At 36.1% G+C, this 15211-nt stretch overlaps 1 protein-coding gene across 19 annotated transcripts in view; it reads right to left on the bottom strand.

Annotated features, from left to right (window-relative positions):
* Window positions 1-15211, bottom strand: part of TP63 (tumor protein p63) — a 235575-nt gene that overhangs the window by 125976 nt on the left and 94388 nt on the right. The window lies entirely within an intron of this gene.

Here is a 15211-nt window from a genome sequence, read left to right as displayed (position 1 = left end):
AAGGTCCTCCAGAGAGCTTAATTTTACATGTGATGTGTTAATTCTTAAACCTCAAGAAAAAGAGACAACAGTTTGGAATACATTTGTTTCCCAGTATCAATTATTCACAAAATAGATTTTGTTTTTCTTCTTCTATATCCTCCTTAGTTTTCCTTCTATCTGATCAATTTCCCGCAGCTGAGTTGTCTCTTTTTCTAATAGACCCTTACTGAAAGTCAAATAAAATATCTCTGGGCCACATCTATTTAATTCAATAGCAGAGATGGTTTGTGCTGATTCCCTTCATCTAGAGAAGCTGACATCACTAAATCCATACGGCTCCACTATAAAGTTGAGGTTATAGAAAAATCATCTTGATACTCTACCTAACCACTGAAGAGAGGGCTATTTTTAAAAGCCATATTTTATAGAACCATCTAGCTCTCATTTGAAAGAAAGCAGGTAGTAACATCCATCAGAACAAACCATACCCAATTCCAAGATAAATCACATGGGTTTTATTTCTAAATTAGTTTCTGATTCACCACCCTGTGCTATGGAGGTACAAAATTGAGATGGTAAAAATACTTGCTCTTTTTGTACCTCTTTAAGAGGGTGTGGTGGGAAATGGCTTGAATAATATCCATAAAAGCTCTCAGCTTCTTGGGAGGATGATAAGTAAACACAATGAAGTAACTTTTTTTAATCTATAGGTGAACTATATGTCCTTCCTAAACACAAAGAATAACTTGGATAGACAAAAGGGACAAAAAGTAAGCTCACATCACTGAAGACAATATACTTCTGATAGGCACCCCACTCAGCTAACCTATATCCACAAAGGAAGTGAGAGGGTCATACTGCACAAAATAAGAGTCTCTCTCTCTCTCTCTCTCTCTCTCTCACACACACACACACACACACATACACACACACACACACTTCTTACATTTTACTTTTTACCAGAGGAAGAGTCCGATAATCTTTCTAATTAGAAATAATTAATTCAGGTAAGGTTTTATCAGCCTTGTTTTATATCTCTAGTCCAACAGTTTGTCAACATGGTTCTTGTTTTCTAATTAGTGGGATATGCACCTTTATCTCCCATTAGGCTGTAAAGTGAAGGGACTCACTATTCCTACTCCAAGAACTGGCCCTTGATATATTCTGAATAAATGTTGGGAAAGAAAAACTAGACAGTGAAGAAGTCCTTATGAAAAGAACAGTCATCCAGAGAGACTTAATCATAGTCCCAACACACTCATTTCTCTTGACAATGAGCACACGACATGGCAGAGTCTGACGTCACATGAGCGTGCAGGCACCTCGACGCCTCCAACCACCCATCCTCTAGTCCCCCACATTCTGTACCCTATAATCAGTTCAGCAAGGCCACCAGGTTAGAATGTACTACTGTTTTCCTTAAAGTGAACCCAACTCAACTCTTTGTCTATTCCCATACTCCTCTTGTTTGTTGGGTTTTAGCCAAACCAAACTGACCCTCCTCCCATGCTACAATTTACCAAATTCATGTCTACACTTAAGTCAAAGGGTCTCAAACTGCGAGTGGATACATATGTTCTGTGGGTCCAAGAAATTTAAAAAAAATAATAATTTGCATTACTCCAAGTGAGGTAAGTATTCTCTCTAAGCATCACAATTTCCTGTTTTCTTCCATCGAATGTTTCACACGCTTAAGCCTTTAACCTAACTAACTTGAATGGTTCTCTTTGCCTAGAATAATTTCTTTCCCTGCTCTTTCACATGGCCAATATATTTCCTGAGCTTTCAAATAGAAATGATCATCAGAATTCCTGCTGAAGTTTATCTATACTCTCCTCTGGTACTTATTTTCTATCTTGATAAGATTTGTTTGTATGTGTCTCCTGTCCCATAATAAACTGGGAGGTTTGGGGGATAAGAATGTGCTCTTTGTTTATTTGTTAATTCCCCAGATTTTCTCAAGAATAGCAAGCATCAAGTGTTAACTAGATGGCAGAACCACTGAGCTGCTTAATGCCTGAGAGTTACCCTTCATAAAGAGCGTGATGTGAATATTGCCACTGAACTTATACAGCACAGCAATCGTTGCTGATGACTAAACTCTGGTCTGCTGTTCAATGTCTTTTCTATTTATCCCTCAGTAGATATGATCAGTTAGATCATTTATAATCTAGTTCATTAATTTCATATCTGTCTCCCTCACCAACTCTATATTATAGGTAGTGATATACTCAGATCTTTTTTTTTTTCAGCTCTTTTATTAAACCTGTACCCATAGCAGAATATCTTGAACTTAGTAAATAATCAGTAATTTCTTGTTGAATTGACAAGAATACAAACTTGAAATTTTCGTCATTTTGCCAGGGAAAAGATTCTTATGAGCGATCTTCACAGTTAAAAAACAAACCAGATGTGCGATCTTGTTTAACAACATCTTATTTATAAAGTCATGTAGGCAACCAGTTAATATGTTTAATTACTTCTTCTAAAGTGTTACAGTCTACCTTTTTATTTTTGAAATGACATAACCCAGCAGAGCTTTCCACATGTTTTAAGAAGAATCACAGCTAGAAATATCTATTTTAAAGTAGAGACTGACCTAGAAGTTTGTTCTCTGTCATTATGGCTGTGTCCCCTTGGGCAAGTCACTCTCCACTCAGAGCCTAAGTTTCCCCACCTATTAAAATATGTATGTTAAAACAATGGATTACACCAGTGTTTCTCAAATAGCAGAATCAACTGGAGGCTTATTGAAAGATTGTTGCCCTCTCTCTCCCAGTTTCTGATTTATCACATCTGGAGTGGAACCCAAGAATTTGCATTTCTTAACAAGTTCTTAAGTAATGTTGATGCTGCTGGCCCAGAGACCACACTGAGAACCACTGAATTAACATGTCTAGGAATCCCTGCAGCTCCGACTTCATTATCACACTAAGATTTAAACCCAGGTATACCCAAAGTGTGTGCTCTTAAGTAGTAGACTGGAAAAGGTAATATTTTACTATTTTAAGATTGCTGAATGACAGCCAAATAACTGAAAAAATAATAATATTTAATAATTAAAGTGAAAATGTTTTCTTTGAATTCTATGAGCAGTTTTTAAAAGAAATATGCTTCAAAATTTTACTTTAACTTGAAGAAAACTCAACTCTATCTAGTTTCAAATGGGAAAGGATGGGCTAGACAGCATGCTAGCATATCTTCAAATATTACATTCTTCTTAGGGAAATACAAACATACAAATCTAAGCAAATTTCATTTTTTTCCTGCATCACGAATTGCTCTACTTAAGATGAATAATTTCTGCTTTCCAGGTTATCACGTTCTAAACAGTAACAGCAACAACCATCACCATTGAAAACTGACCACATGCAATGTATTGTGCTGACTGCTGTACATGTCTTCTCTCAATTCTCTAAACAGCTTTTCTATGGTATGTCACCAACAGCATCACCTTCATTTTGCAGGTGGGGAAATCGAGGCTCAGAAACATACCAGAATCAGAAACATACCAAGATCATCCAAATAGTGAATGACAGAACTGGATTCAAATGCAGGCAGCCATCTACCTCCAGAGTTTGAGCTCTTCACGTATCTCTAATAGTAGATAGAGGCAGGTTTAGGAAAACCAGAAAACTGAGTCAGCCCTGACTCTCTCCCACAAACTTTACTGGAAATGTTGGAGGAGCCAGCAGTAATCAACTTGGATCTTAGTTTTCCTATCTATTAAAGGAAGGCTGGACTAGGACTAGATCATGTCTATAGTTCCTCAGTCTAATATTTTAGATTGTTTCATGTTTTATAGATTAAAACTATATTAAATAAACAGGTGACCAAAGGAAGGACAGATGACTAATAGTATGAGTATTATTTCAAACAAATCAGATTCTCTTTAAGCCAGCATGCTAGGATTTCAACCTGATTGGTTTTTAAGAGGATGCAAGGTCAGAATCAGCTCCAGTGTTTCTGCTGAAATCCCTTTTTGTTTATCTGCCCTCTTCAACTTTGTCATTCTGAATGCATACACACTGAGCACAGTGTCTTAAGTAACATTGCTGAGGTTACACCAAAGACAGGTGTTAGGGGAACTATTTTCCCCCCGGCTATCATTTCCAACTCTCCCTCCTCCAAAACCAAGGGAGGGGATAGCAGGAAAAGGGTTTCTTTTCAGATTAAACACAGTGACTGCAAACACCTTCCCCTAGGCAATAAATTCTCTGCCAGTGCGTGCTGCAGTTTACCCAAACACCAAAGCAAAAAGCAAACAGCCCCTTTTGTAAGGGAGGAGTTGTCACCTGTCAAGTGATGTTTGTGAATTTCTAGAGAAGAGAGAAAAAGAAAACCCTTTCCCTTATTTTATTAAGCAGACTGTTTGTTCAAGGTTTGAAATGCATACTTGGGTTTAAGGTAAAGTCCCTGGCTTGGCACTCTTGAACAAAGTGGTGCCTTCCGATTGGTTACACTGTACAAAGAAGAGAACAGAAAAACAGTCTGCTCTTCTGGTGACACCTGAACTTAATCTAAATGGAGTGGATTCTGAGCCACCTCATAAGCAACATAAGTAACTGCAAACCCATCTTCCAAAAATTAGAGAGCTTTTGCTCTACAGAATATATGTTCTTGTTTGTTTCATTTGTGTCAATAGAACTAATACATAAGAGCTTATATGGCACAAATTATGGTTGATGATTGTTTTAACGGTACTAGCCAAGGGGTAAGAATGCTAGGGATACTAAAAGCAAGGGTTAAGAAGTGCTGGATGGCAAAGGAGAAAATACGCCCAGTCCCATGTTCTGCGCTAACCCTAAGGTAAAGTTTGGAAATATACTTTGTATATCCCTCTTTAACCATCTCTTTCCTCACATGTTTTGTATTCTAATTAGGTCTACACACCCCACAATAGATGCTCTATTCTCTAAGATGTCTTACTCATCTCCAGGCAAAACTACCATCCCTTTTGCACTTAAAAATGTATCAAGAGGGATTATTTCATCTTCATTTGCAAATGACTGGAAACTCCTTTAGACATGTAGACATATTTGCATTATTTAGCGAAGAGATTGTATAACCAAAATTGATTTCCACTTTATAGACACTTTTGCACAGTTGGTGTGAGTGTAAATTGGAAAAAAATAAAAACTCATGAAAAGAAATTTGATAATATGTATGCATAACACTGGTGTTCATACATTTTACTTAATAATTATACTTCTAAGTAGCTAGCACAATAGGGTTTTGTATGTACATATTCTTCTTTAGGTTTGACATAAATACACTATTATGTATAAAATAGATAGCTAGTGGGAACCTGCTGTACAGCACGGGGAGCTTAGCTCAGTACTCTGTGATGACCTAGATGGGTGGGATTGGGCAGGGCGTCCAAAAGGCAGGGAATGTATGTGGCTGGTTCCCTTTGTTGTGCAGCGGAGGCTAACACAACACTGTAGAGCAATTATACACCAAAAAAAAAAAAAAAATCTATGAGTAGAAAAACAAATAAATCATTACATACCTATGTAGTGATATATAATACAGTGATTAATGTTGTTCTGAAGATTAGTGAATAAGAGAAAAATGTTCACCATAGAATGCAAAGAAAAAGAAGCAGGTTACAAAATTTATATACGACATGATCCAAATATGTCGTATAAAATCTATTTCTTCTAGGAAAACAACTGGAAAAAACCTAAAATTTTCATAATTATTATAATTAGGTAGGAATTCTATACACTTTTGATATTTCTAAAATTCTTTTTAATGAGTGTGCATTGCTTTAATAATCAGAGCAATCTTTTAATTTGTATTTTATTATAAAATGTAATGTGTATTCACCTATCTCACAAGAGTTGTTATGAAAATCAGCATTGACAAGTAATAACAAAGATAATAATTTTTAATTGACTGTATATTTATATGCCAGGAACTTTGAAAGAAAACAAATCAGGTAATGAAAAAGAAAATCACAGTTCTCAAGGTTGATGATAGATATTATGTCCATCCATACAAAAGAGGAAGGAGAGACTCAGAGATTATCAGGTTCACACAGCTAAAATTGGTAAAGACAGAATTCCAACTCTAGCATGTCTGACTAAAAATCTCATGCTGTAATTCTAAAGTAAGTAATAAATTGTAAAGCCCTATATTAAATAGCAGGTAGTCAGTCATCAAAGTGAAAAAAAAAAAGTTGTAATCAAATCTGCCTGCACTAAACTCTAGTGGTTTTCTGGAAGACCAGAAAAGGGGGAGGTGGAGATGGGAAGAAGCCAGAAACTTGGAAAGGAGCAAGGGAATGTATAGAAGTAACAAAAGGAGGACAGTAGTGGTGGAGAGGGTGGCTCTGGAAGCCTAAAGGAGAACAAAGTAGGAAGTGAATAGAAGGAAAATGGAGAGCTTGATGTGAGCTCTTGATATCAGTGTCAGACTTAGAGTTGGGTAACATCGTGCGTTTCTGGTGCCTAAGAGACCAAGACACATAAAAAATTATTGCTACTTGTATGACATAGCCTTTCCACTTTTTGAGCCAGAGAAGACATGCAGGAAGGAAGATTTAGAATGTTTGTGTGACTCAGGTAGCACTGCTGTTACCCAGTCCCTTGCAACTTGACTGGAGTGACTTAAAAACACTTTTTTCACAGAGTATGTGCCATATAGATACATATATATACATAATTCTATAATGTTAGAAAATATCTATAGGTGTTCAAATTGAGTTATATGTGAGTCAATGTGTGTGCGTGTGTGCACGTGTGTGCATGTATGTGCATGTGTGTGCATGCACGTGTGTGTGTGTGTGTGTGTGTGTGTGTGTGTGTGTAGAGACAGGGAGAGAGGAAAGAATGAGGGAGGCATGAAGGGAATGCTTATAACCTTTTGATCAATAAAAATTCAGCAAATTAAAGCTTTGACATGGTTTATGGTCCTGCTTAGAAAATACAAGCATCTCTTTTTCTTTGAAAAAAATTCATTCTGATGAACAAAAGGGTACGTGGAATTCCCTATTTTTTTCTGATAATATCCAGTCAGAACTGTAACTCTGTTACAAAGGAAGAACAATATCAATGATAAATATCATGCTCAATAAAACAGACTATTCTCTTGAGTTCTTTAAAATGCTTTTGACAGTTGAAAGTAAAAATTTTACCACTGTCTGAGGTAGCATTCAATGTACATAGATGTAATATATATGACAACTACAACATCATGGGAAGGGTTATAATATCAATATTGTGGTAAGTTTTCTGCATTCCGTTTGAAGTGGTAAAATATTAATTCTCAATAGATTGTGAAAAATTATGAATATTTCAGTCTCTAGAGCAATCACTAAAAACTATTAAAAGAGATATAGCCAGAACCAAAAGAGAACAATTAAAATCAATTACTAAAAATAGGTCAAATAATCTAAATGGCAGCAAAAAAAGGGAAACAGAAGAACAAAGGACAAAATAAGTTAAAAAATAAGTGTTAGGTCAAAAAAATCCATATCAATAATTACATTAAATGTAAATGATGTAAATAAACCAATTGAAAGGGATTGTCAGAATGGATAAAAAATGAAACAACTATTTACTGTTTAGAAAAAACTCAGTTCAAATATAATGATAAATACAGGTTAAAAGTAAAAGGACAGAGAAAAATATTTACCATGCAAACATTAATCAAAAGAAAGTTAAAATGGCTATATTAATATAAATAAACACAAAGTAGACTTCAGAGGAAAGCACACCACCAAGAATAAAGACAAATATTATACAATGATAGAAAGAAGATGTAACAAACTTAAATATGATACACCTAAAAACAAAACTTTCAAAAACATGAAGCAATAGCTGACAGATTTGAAAGGAGAGACAAATCCATAAGTAGAGCTGAAGACTTCAACACTCTTCTCTCAATAGAGAGAAGTAATTGAGTGCTAGTAATCAATAGAATTAGTAGACAGAAAATAAGCAAGAATATAGAAGAACTGCATAACATCACAAACCAACTGGATATAATCGACATTTACAGAACATTGCACCCAGCAGAAACAGAATACACAGTTTTCTCAAGTGCCCATGGAACATTCACCAAAATAAACGATATTTTGACTCATGAAACAAAGCATAACAAATTTTAGAAATTTGAAATTATGTTTTCTAATCATAATGAAATTAAAGTAGAAGTCAGTAATGGAGAGATAATAAAATATCTAAGCACTTGGATACTAAGCAACATGCTTGTAAATACACATAGGTCAAAGAAAAAATCTTAAGAGAAATTAGAAAATATTTTAAAGTGAACAAAAGTGAAAATGTAACATATTAAAATTTATGGGATGCAGCTAAAGCAGTGTTTAATGGAAATTTTATAAATATAAATACTAACATTAGAAGAGAAGAAAGATCTCAACTCAGTAACATAAACACTCAATTGAAACAACTTAAAAAATAAGAGCAAAATAAACCCAAAGAAGCAGAAGGAAGGAAATAAAATAGGACCAGAAATTATGAAGATAAAAACCGAAAGACAATACAAAATAACTGTAAAATTCAAAAGCTGAACTGGTTCTTTGAAAGATCGATGCAACTGATAAATCTCTAACAAGACTGACAGAGAAACAGAGGACACAAGTTACCAATATTAGAAATGAAACAGGAGGATATTACAGATCCCACAGACATTAAAAGGGTAATAAGGGACTACACCAAACAATTCAACATACATAAATTCAAAAACTTTGATAAATTTAACCAGTTCCCCAAAACCCACAATTTATGGAAACTTACCCAAGATTGAATAGATCATCTCAATAGTCCTGTAACTATTAAAGTCACTAAATTTATAACTAAAGAACTCCCCAGAAAGAAATATTCAGGCCCAGATGGTTTCACTAGCCAAGTCTACCAAACATTTAACAAGAAATAATATCAATTCTAAGTAATCTTTATCAGAATATAAAGGATGCCTCACATAAAGCACAAATACAGAAATCACACTGAAGTTCATGAACAATAGGATTGCTGAGATGAAAAAGACTACACATCATAATTACTAATACCATCTCTCAATGGTGGGCTTAACCTTCATTTGCTTTAAACTGTAGTTTCCGCTCTATCACAGTCCAGAAACTTTTTTTTGGCCATGCTGCACAGCATGTGGGATATTAGTTCTCTGACCAGGGATCGAACCCAAGACCCCAGCAGTGGAAGTGCGGAGTCTTAACCACTGGACCAACAGAGAAGTCCCCCAAAACTTTAAAGTCTATAGAATTCTATCTGGTCATATCATTTTGGATATTATAAACAATGCTGCAATGAAGCCTTCATTTCTGTATATGTTTGTGTGTGTGTATATGTTCGTACCTATACTTATTAATATATTTTTGTTTTGTGGAAAAAATTTCTAAGAAGGGCACTTATGGACCAAAGGGTAAGTACATTTAACATTAAATAAATGAGAATGGGCAAACTGCCCACCAAATATACCAATTTATACTCCTACCAGAAGTAAAAAGATTGACTGTTTCCCAACACTCTCACCAGTACTGGATATTATCAATAATTTAAATCTTTGCTGATCAAATAGATGATAAATAATCTTATTGTTTCAATTCATAATTTTTTATTATTAGAGAAGTTGAACATTTTATATATGTTAAACATCTGTGAATTACCTATACTCTTTGCCAAAGGGGGAGATTCATCTTTCTCTTATTATTTTATTTTATTTATTTATTTTTTGGCTGGGCTGAGCAGCTTGCAGGATCTTAGTTCCCTGACAAGGGACTGAACCCACACCCCCTGCAGTGGAAACATGGAGTCCTAACCACTGGATTGCCAGGGAGTTCCCAGTTTTTAAGTGTTTAGTTTATTTGGGCAATTAAACCTTTGTCATGTGTTATAATTTTTTAAATTTATATTCTGTCTTTCTTTTCTATATAAATTTCCCCTTACCCCAAATTTTCAGTCTTATCTTTTAAAACTTGTGAGCTTCACGTTATAGTTTTTTAAATAAATTACTTTCATAATGGTTACCTAAACATGACCTACTCTTTGCTTTCCTCTTTTTGGTCAATTTGACTCATATTTCAAAGCGTAAATGAAAAGCACCTTCTCTGTAACATATTGCCAGTTTTACTCAGGCACAATAAACCATTTCTTTTTTATGTGCCTTAAAATAATACATACACTTGAGTACTTTTCCAAAGTAATTTTATACACACTTGACTTTCTGCTATATTATGGTCTTCTCAAGGCTAGAGACCATGATTTGTTCATCTGTATCACAAAGAACATAGCATACAGGAAAGTAAATTCTAAAGAAATGCCTGTGGCTAGATCTCGTCTATATGGTCTACTTGAAATCTTATATAATCTTGGGTCATAGAAGATACAGGGTATTATGCTAGATGCTGTGACCTAAGTCTTTCCAAATACAAAAACACTGTTTTTTGGTATGTACAGCTGAAGACCCTTTATTTATAACTGGATGCTACAATAATAATTTACAAAAATGGATGGTTTTAGATAACTACCACTAAAATCCCTAGGGAAAAACCCAATTCAACTAAATAGGGCTTCCTTCAAAGTATAAAGAATAAAGAAATACAAAAGTAAGTGTTATATAGTTTCCATCCATCATTCCAGGAAAACATTTAAGTGTTAATATCATCATCCGCCTCTTAAGGACATGACAGGCATGCTTAGACAGCTTATAAATAAGGCAAAGCTGAGATATAAAGTAATACATTAGACAACAGAATCAAGAAACAGTAAGGATCTTGGAAACATAGCCTAAATTATAACATTTTTTGAGAAATCTTGTTCACCTTCATTTGCTAATCCAATGTAGTTTATTCTTCAGTGACACTAAAATCATCCTAATGATGGAGGCACACACATTCTTTGCAATTCATATTCCCTTTGTTCATAATCAGAGCAAAACATTAGGACTCCACTTCATGACTAGTTCTTAAGGTGAAGGTTGTTTCAAAAATCAATAAAAATGGGATGACATTCTCAATTTTAAGATTTTTGTCCTTAATAATCTGACAAGTCATTTCAAGTCCACAGATTCATATTTCTTGCACAGTGAAAGAATGCTTGGCAGGGATCCCAAATTTTTTTTATTATATGCAAGAGGAAGGTAATTTATGTGCAGAGATTTGGAACTATTTAGCTATTAACCTGTACACAGAAAAGTGAAAATATGCTACCAAGTAATGGAAGAAAAGAGCCTCATACCAGTTGCAGCAGATCTCAGTTTAGAAGGACTAGGAATCTCAGAGATTCCTAGTTCTTATTTTCCAAACCAGAACACCAGTTATTACACCCTGAGCTAGTCCACTATTTTGCCATTCCTGTTGCTGAGGACTATCATTGTTATCTAGTCTCACCCATGTGGCCTCCTCACATGGACATCTATGAGGATGTTGGAATGGTCCTAAGACAAGGGAGAACCCAGGATTCATAAAGAACTATACTTTAACAGCAGTGTCTCAGTTCAATAGCGATGAAAACAGACCAGCCACAGACAGGCAGGTTTATTTTTTAAGTTCAGTCTCACTCCACTTGTACACTCCTCTCAATGCAGTTGTTCCCAAGTGACGTATTTTGTTTCCCCTACTGGCAAAACCCCATTTCATTTTGTTTTCCAGATTTTCCTGAATCCCTTCAATCCCTTGCTCCTTGCAAATATTTCTATCCTGTTCTTATTTCCTGATTTCTTGTTACCCTCAATCTGACATACAATTTCAAGTTCCAAGCTGCTAGTAAGTGATGGTAGAACACTGTGCCATCATTCCTAGTTAGCAGTGGTGTCCTATGCCTCTCCAGAGGATGGAAAGGTGGGGTGACTCTCTAAGGTATGACTATCTCATGACGGAGGAGTGGAGGTTTACCCAAACAGATTAACCTCAATTTCATAGAAAAAGAGGTCCTCAAGAAGAAATAGAGGTCAAGTTCCTCTCAAATACAATACCTTAGAGAACGACTGAGAAAAGATTGTGCCCAGTAAGGTGGGCAAAATACTGACACTGCTGCTGACTACACTTGTCATCCTAGGAAAGTTTTTTAACCCCCTTTTAAAATTTATTAATTTATAAAAACAAGGATAATAATTGCTACCTCACAAAGTTCCAGGAAAGATTAAATAAAATATCAGACGTGTTAATCATCATCTGATGTTGAAGCCTATGAAAGGCATAGCTTCGAAAATTTGTAATTCAGACATCCAAGAGGAAAATTTAGATCAATTTCAAATTGAATACTCTCAGTTTCAATCAGGCCACTGCTCTTATGAGCATAAGTAAAAATCAATTGCAAAAGAATCAACATCAAGTGTAAAAATTCATAGCTGATGCTCAGGAAAAAATTTTGAATACCTATGAGTAATCGTCTTAAATATTTCTTAATTAATAATAACCTAAAAAACCACAAGGCAGTGCATTCTTAGCTAAACAAGATACTTATCACAAGAGCAATTATATCTATGAATTTTCTTGGCTTTTTCTCCTTCATTCTTACCCTCTTCTAAGATCATTGTATAACTTAGCTGACACTTTCTCAGTTACTCCACTAAGTTTTCTCCAAAGATTCCTTTAGCTATTTTGTAAAAGCACCAAAATGAACTTTAAATGACTGAAGTTTTAGAACTCAAATGGCAAATCAGGGTACTTTCAAGCAGAATTGGGGAAACAATGGAGGTAAAGAAAAAGCGTAACACTTTTTATACTGACCCACTATAATCAAAAGGGAAGGAATACACGAGGAGGACAGGACAGGAAGTTTTGCTGCTGTGAATGTTGAAGCAGAATGGTCCCCTGATTGGTGATATTCTAGAGCTGTGATACCCAATACACTACCAACTAGCCACATGAAACAATTTAAATTTAAATTAACTAAAGTTACAGTTAAGTCCCTCATTTGCACTAGCCACATTTCAGATGTCCAAAGGAGCCACGTGGCTAGTGGCTATTGTGTTGAACAATAGGAATACAGGACATTTCCACTGTTGAAAAAAAAATTCTTTTGAATAGGACTGTTTTAAAGAGAACATTTTGACTTTTTAGATAACTCCCAAGTCTCATTTCTTATGACTTCAAATTCCTGAACTACCCTGGTGGTCCAGTGGTTAAGACTCTGCGCTCCCAATACAGGGGGTCCGGGTTCAATCTCTGGTCAGGGAACTAAGATCCCACATACCACCACTAAGCCCGCGCGCCGCAAATACTGAGCCCGAGAGCCACAACGAAGAGCCCGTAAGCTGCAACGAAGACCCAGTGCAGCCAAAATAAATAAATTAATTAATTAATTTTAAAAAATTCCTGAGGTCCTACTATGGGCCAAACATGGTTACAAATACTGGGCATGACAAAATATGGTTCCTGTCCCCTTTAGAGAGAGAGAAAGAAACAACTATAATATTGTGTCATAAGTAATATGATTAAAAATATACCTAGGTTTCTTCAGAAGAATAGTCTCTAATTTAGACTGGTAGGGAACAGTGATATGGAATCTTTTTCTAGAGAAGGTAAGGTAAGCTTGGTGTTGAGGGATGGATAGGGATTGGCTAGACAGGAGAAAAAAAATGAGTTGTTCTCAAGGAGAAAATGTCTAATAAAACAAAGAAGAAACAACATGGAACATTAAGAAACCACAAGTTCCAGTATGTGAAAAGATAATAATAAGAACTGTAAATGAAAAGGCTTGATTCTGCATTTTAAACTAAATAACTTGGTTTGCTTTTATGAGAAACAGAAAATCCCTGCCTGGAGAGAATATAAAAAGATAGGTAGCACCAGCCTAGGCAAATCTGTTAGCTTAAGAGGTGATATTATTAAATGAATTGGGGATATCTTAATTTCTAAGTCACTGTCAAATCAGAATTTATATATTTATAAATATTTATATTTAATTATCACACATTCCAAGGCCTTGCATTACCTGCCCCTTGGATTTATCTGTCAGTTTCCTTCTACTAACTCAAGGATAATTGAGACTAGTATCCATATTAAGACAAAAGGGGCTGGGATTCCCTGGTGGCGCAGTAGTTGAGAATCCGCCTACCAATGCAGGGGATATGGGTTCGTACGCCGATCTGGGAAGATCCCACATACCGCGGAGTGGCTAGGCCCGTGAGCCATGGCCACTGGGCCTGCGCGTCGGGAGCCTCTGCTCCGCAATGGGAGAAGCCGCAACAGTGAGAGGCCCGCGTAGCGCGCAAAAAAAAAAAAAAAAAAAAAAAGATGGAAGGGGCCAATGAAGAAAGGCCAATGAAGAAAATCTATTTTTCACTTATCAATTTGGTGACAAAATAGTAGTGTATTTGAAAAGTTACAATTTTCTATTTTCGGTTGTTTCCTGTCCTCTTCCCCCACTTCCCCTTCTCCCAGTATTAAAAAGTACAATCTAAATTAAAGAGTATATAGTGAGAATTCCAGGAAAATCTTACATCAGACCAGAGAGGCAAGGCACAGCAAAACATCTTTCATCTGTACCATCTTTCAAATAAAGTAATTTGGTGACCACCCCGTCCCCCCAAAAAAGAAAGTCATGGCACTTTATAAAGTGCTCTCTTTAATCACATCAGACACTCTATGACACCCCACCCTCTTTCTAGCTCCTTTCGTTTCCATTTTTCTACAAATTTTAATTTGTTTTTTATAGAAAACGCAGTATGGCTTGTGTGGTGAAAGAATTATTTTAAAAAAAGAAAAGAAAACCCACCAGTTAGCATGACGGACTGCACAAACACAAGAAATTTCACCTAGGGCTTCCCTGGTGGCGCAGTGGTTGAGAGTCCACCTGCCGATGCAGGAGACACAGGTTCGTGCCCTGGTCCGGGAAGATTCCACATGCCGCAGGCCGCGGAGCGGCTGGGCCCGTGAGCCACGGCCGGCTGAGCCTGCGCGTCAGGAGCCTGTGCTCCGCAACGGGAGGGGCCACAACAGTGAGAGGCCCGCGTACCGCAAAGAAAAAAAAAAAAAAAAAAAAGAACTTTCATCTAAACGCCTCAGAAAAATGTTTTACTATCCTTAACCCATACACTCCTTAGCTGCCTGGGAGGTGTGTGCATGTAAGATTTTGCCACTTTATAGAGGAAAAACTGAGGTCTAAGGTCATGAAGGACTCAGTGGTAAAGCCAAAGAAAGAGCCTATTTTATTTATTAGTTAGCTGCTTTCCTCTTACTCCATTACTTGAATCTGTGTGTTTGCGGAGAATTTACCTCATCCTCCGTCGTTAAAGAAGG

Source organism: Physeter macrocephalus, chromosome 1 (genome assembly GCF_002837175.3).
Source record: "Physeter macrocephalus isolate SW-GA chromosome 1, ASM283717v5, whole genome shotgun sequence".
Classification (NCBI taxonomy): Eukaryota; Metazoa; Chordata; class Mammalia; order Artiodactyla; family Physeteridae; genus Physeter; species Physeter macrocephalus.
Note: the sequence above shows the minus strand (reverse complement) of the source record. Positions and strands in the feature narration are given on the sequence as shown.